This window comes from Octopus bimaculoides, chromosome 20 (genome assembly GCF_001194135.2).
Source record: "Octopus bimaculoides isolate UCB-OBI-ISO-001 chromosome 20, ASM119413v2, whole genome shotgun sequence".
Classification (NCBI taxonomy): domain Eukaryota; kingdom Metazoa; phylum Mollusca; class Cephalopoda; order Octopoda; family Octopodidae; genus Octopus; species Octopus bimaculoides.
The window spans coordinates 34,330,923-34,336,494 of record NC_069000.1 but is presented as its reverse complement, the minus strand read 5'-3'; the positions used below and the strand labels follow the sequence as shown (position 1 = coordinate 34,336,494).

The 5,572-nt window shown below is 39.1% G+C and overlaps 1 protein-coding gene across 3 annotated transcripts in view; it reads right to left on the bottom strand.

The window, feature by feature from the left end:
• The window catches only part of LOC106876102 (ataxin-1), a 533,072-nt gene that overhangs the window by 420,711 nt on the left and 106,789 nt on the right, over window positions 1–5,572 (bottom strand). For all 3 annotated transcript variants that reach the window (XM_052975101.1, XM_052975100.1, XM_052975099.1), the window contains one exon: window positions 1,829–1,983. The gene's annotated coding sequence lies outside the window, so the exon portion shown is untranslated. The remainder of the gene's footprint in view (window positions 1–1,828; window positions 1,984–5,572) is intronic.

The following is a 5,572-nucleotide window of genomic DNA, read 5'->3' as shown; positions in this document are numbered from 1 at the left end:
GTTAGAGCAGCGGAGTCGCGGTCATAGGATCGCGGTTTCGATTCCCAGACCGGGCTTTGTGAGTGTTTATTGAGCGAAAACACCTAAAGCTCCACGAGGCTCCAGCAGAGGATGGTGGCGAACCCTGCTGTACTCTTTCACCACAACTTTCTCTCTCTCTTACTTCCTGTTTCTGTTGTGCCTGTAATTCAAAGGGCCAGCCTTGTCACACTCTGTGTCATGCTGAATATCCCCGAGAACTACGTTAAGGGTACACGTGTCTGTGGAGTGCTCAGCCACTTGGATGTTAATTTTATGAGCAGGCTGCTCCGTTGATCGGATCAACTGGAACCCTCGACGTAGTAAGCGACGGAGTGCCAACAACTGATCAATAGGGCCACTAGTAATTGTGTTCAAATTGGTGGCTTAGTCTTTGATTTTCAATGAGTGTACCACCCACCATAAATAATAATGATTTGATATCTACATTCCCCATACAACCTTGAGCAAAATACATTGACAATGGTTTTTGAAATACTTTCAAAGCTGACCTTGATAGGATTCAAACTCACAGAATAAAGGAATGTAATAAAACATTGCAAAATATTTTGTGTGATGTGTGAGGATTCTGCCTCCCAACTGTCGTTTGAGGAAGAAATAAAATTTAATGAATCATCCTAAACATGGAGAACAGCAAGATTCAAAACGATGACTTGCATATTCATCCTTACCGCCTGACTAGCCTTTGTGCGGGTGACACGTAAAAGCACCCACTACACTCTCTGAGTGGTTGGCGTTAGGAAGGGCATCCAGCTGTAGAAACTCTGCCAAATCAGATTGGAGCCTGGTGTTGCCATCCGGTTTCCCCAGTCCTCAGTCAAATCGTCCAACCCATGCTAGCATGGAAAGCGGACGTTAAATGATGATGATGATGATGATGATATTCAAATATGAATATGATAATCACTGTTGTGATTGTCACCGGAGAACAGTTTCTCCTTTATGATGAATGTGTGTTCATAGCACACTCGATTCATTAGTATAAGAGATTCAAGGACAGCCATTGTTTTGATGGTGTCATGTTTCATCAGCCAGAAGCATCCCCAGATCAACAAATCTAACAAGAGTTGATTGTCTTGTTTATAATTTCAGCAAACAAACTGATCATTGATCGGCAAGTAAAGATGGACAAAATGCCGTTAATCGTTTTACCTGGTGTGCTAACTATTCTACCAGCTTGCAACCTTACTGCTATGATAATCATAATCGTTATCATCATCATCATCATCATCATCATTTAATGTCCATTGTCCATGCTGGCATGGGTTGGACGGTTTGACCAGGGCTGGCAAGCTGGAAGGCTGCACCAGACTCCAGCTTGATTTGGGATGGTTTCTATGGCTGGATGCCGTTCCTAATGCCAACTACTCTGAGAGTGTAATGGGTGCTTTTACATGCCACTGACACGGGTGCTGCTTGCATAACACCACTATCTGCCATGACTGCAATTTTGCTCAGCTTGATGGGTTTTCTTCTCAAGCACAACATAATGCCAAAGGTCTCGGTCATTGCCTCCATGAGGCCCAACACAACACTTGAACTCACCTCCATGAGGCCCAACACTCAAAAGGAACCAAACTGCATCTCATCTAGGTTAACTCTCTCCCTAATTAGTTGGGCTATGACTCTCTCCGTAAATTCCATCACCTGGTCCAACATTTTACTAGTAATGATATAATAATATCAGTAAATAAAATAACAAATGCTGGAGGTGTTACAGGTTGGTAACAGTCCATTAGTTAGAACCTGTAGAAGAGAAAATATAAAACAGAACAGTGTTAAGACTTACCGTAAATTAAATCCAGTAACAGAGAGTCTGCTATAATTCCAAAAAAGTTACAATATGGCACTGTATAAAGAGCCATAGTAATTGAGTGTAAGGGTTAGATAGAGAGTCACATCATTTTATTCATCAAGTCCATCATTTTTTCAACTAGATTATATCTGGAATTAAAAAAAAAAAATAGATGAAATTAATGAAGGAGATATTTTGCTATGAGGTAACATCAAATTCTAACAAAGGTACAAAAGCAAAACATAATCAATAGAATCTCCCCATGTATTTCGTTATGTTATTGGCCGTTGCCAGTACCGCCTGACTGGCCTTCGTGCCGGTGGCATGTAAAAGCACCCACTACACTCTCTGAGTGGTTGGCGTTAGGAAGGGCATCCAGCTGTAGAAACTCTGCCAAATCAGATTGGAGCCTGGTGTTGCCATCTGGTTTCACCAGTCCTCAGTCAAATCGTCCAACCCATACTAGCATGGAAAGCGGATGTTAAACGATGATGATGATGATGACTGGCAATTATTTTTTTTTTTCAATCCAGGTGGAATAAAATACAAAGTCAGCTTTAGTAGGATTTGAACTGAGAACCTGGGGTGATGAAATTAAACCTTCTCATGTCCTTAGTCTAGTTTTCTATTCTCAGGAACAATGATGCAATTGTGAAGTTCCAGGAATAAAATTTTGCAGCTGATTTTGTATATAACATTAAACCACATTAGTAGTTATCCTAACTCACAAGTCATCAACAGAGCAATATTTATTTGAATAAACAGTCGTCTTTACATGTACCCTCAGAATAATGTTGCAGTAATTATTAAACTCTTTAAAAATTAATAAGCAATTATGATAAATTATTTAGACCGATGCTGTTGAAACAGCTGCACCAGGATTCTACAGAATTTATTTTAAAGATTATTTCTATCATACATTGAATTAAAGTCATAAAATATTCAAAATTTCAAATTTAAAACTGCACAAGGACTTCATAAGTGATCCGGTATAGGAAGGAAATTGGGCGGAACTCAATTCAGCACAGGCAACAGGCACAATACAATATACGAGAGATCAACTGAACCAATGCCTAACATGGTAATAGATAATGATGATGATGAAAATGATGATGATGATGATGATGAAGATGTCATGCTGATGGTGTCAGTGGTGGCAGTAGTAGTAGTAGTAGTGGTGGTGGTGGAGATGTTATTCTGTGACATATTTCCGATAATTAGCTTGTTAAAGTGATACCATATTCTGTACCAAAATTGATTCTAGTCAGCTGTGAACGAAAAGGAATTAACAAAAATTCAGATGAGAATCAGAATCATTAACACCCATATGTGACCACCACCACCATCAGCATCACTACAATCATCACAATCACCACTGCCATCACCATCACCAATCTACAGATCATTTGTTTCTTTCTTGTCCTCCGCCACTGTTTGACAACTAATGCTGGTGGTTTTATGTTCCCGTAACTTAGCAGTTCAGCAAAAGTAACTGACAGAATAAGTACCAGGCTTAAAAAGAAAAAAGTATTGAGGTCAATTCGTTCAACTAAAATTCTTCAAGTCGGTGCCCCAGCATGGCCACGGTCTAATGATTGAAACAAGTAAAAGATAAAAGATACATACATACATACATACACACATACACACACACACATACATAAACACACACACACACACACACACATACATACATACATGCATTCATACATACATACATACATACACACACACACACACACACACACATATATATATACAGTCATCGTCTTCATCATCATTTAATGTCTACTTTTCCAGCTGGCATGGGTTGGATGGAATTTGTTGAGGAAGATTTTTATACAGCAGGGTACCCTTCCTGTCATTAACCCTCGCCTGTTTTCAAGTAAGGTAATATTTCCCCTTGACCAGAAATACCTTGGAAAATCAGAAATGAGAGACACTGTTTGCATGGCGGAGACACTCATCAACAATTATCATGCAATGTCATGGCAAAGACTTACCATCCATCACTACCACATCTACATATATACAGGCATGGCTGTTTGGTAAGAAGTTTGCTTCCTAACTACAGGGTTTTGAGTTCAGTCCCATGGCATCTTTGGAAATTGTCTTCTACTACGACCCTGGGCCAACTAAAGTGTTGTGAGTGACAGAAACCCACTCCCTGGTGTGGAGAGGGGAGGCCGGTATGCATGGCTGACTGTTAGTCTTCCATAAACAACCTTTCCTGGGCTTGTGCTTTGGAGGGGAACTTTCTAGGTGCAATCCCATGGTCATTCATGACCGAAGGAGATCTTTACTTTCACTTTTACATACATTGTGTGTGTGTGTGTGTGTGCGTGTGCAAGTGAGTGTGTGAGTGTCTCTGTCTTGTTATCACATGCTAACTGTAAACAAATGTTATAAACATGCAAGCAGTGTCTTTCTTTTGCAATCTTCTGTGAAAACATGCTCGGCCACTGTGCTGTTTATGTTTGAAGGATGAGGAGAAATATTATCTTGTTTGGAAACAAGCAAGGGTTTGTGACAGGAAGGGGATCCAACCATAGAAAATTTGCCTCAACAAATTTCATCTGACCCATGCAAACATGGAGAATGCATGTTAAAATGGGGATGATGATTATGTATGTTTGTTTAACATCTGTTGTCCATGCTAGCATGGGTGAGAAGGAGAGATATCTGAGACAGAATGCTTAAATCTGAGACAGCATGCTGGGCGAAATGCTTAGTGGTATTTTGTCTGCTTTATGTTCTGAGTTCAAATTCCGCCAAGGTAGACTTTGCCTTTCATCCTTCCAGGGTCAATAAATTAAGTACCAGTTGCATATGGGGTCGATCTAATCAACTGGCCCCCTCCCCACAAAAGATTATGTGACAGTTGTAAATGAGCATCATCATTATCATCATACAAACAAGATTGTTCATTTCCAGTCTTCCAAGAAAAACATGTCAAGCTATGGGAAAACATTACCTCATTTGGAAACAGTTGAGGGTTGGTGACAGGAAAGGCTGCAGAAAATCCTCATTCTACAAATTCTGTTTGACCCATGCAAGCATGGAAAAATCAACATTAAATAATGATGACGACAACAACGACGACGACAATGACAACAATGATGACGACGATGATGATGATGATGATGCACAAATTAAACTGCAAAAGTAAGTTATGAAATTTACTATAAAATGAATAGATTTAAGTCTCTGGATTTCTTTTGTCTCCTTCTCTCTGACACTGAAGAATTCCCTGCAGCTCACAATATAATCAAATCATCAAACTTTTATCTACAACATTTTGTGTTGTGGGGAGTGAGAGATCCTTTTCTTTGGGAAGGGTGTTTAAGACAAAATTCTTCATAATATAATTATGCTGTTGACATGTTCAAAATGCCAACAGCAATCACGTTATTTTTTTTTTCTCAAGCACCTAGTTATAATTAACATATTTTATCAAGTCTTTCAATGAGATGTTATTTAGTTATCTTCATTCTTTGTTATAAAACACAGCTTTCTTTTATTTATTTCACGTATGGTACACTTTACTTAAACAAGAATTTCTTGGAATTATTATGTCAATAACACATCGACCAATTCCACTGTCAATCTATTTATTTATCAGTCAGTTCAATTTCCTGAAATGTGTTTCTACTGTATGAAATTCCACCAGAAATTACCTATAACTGTTTATAAGCCAACTCAGTAGCAGTGGTTCTCAACCATATGGCTTGTGGGGGG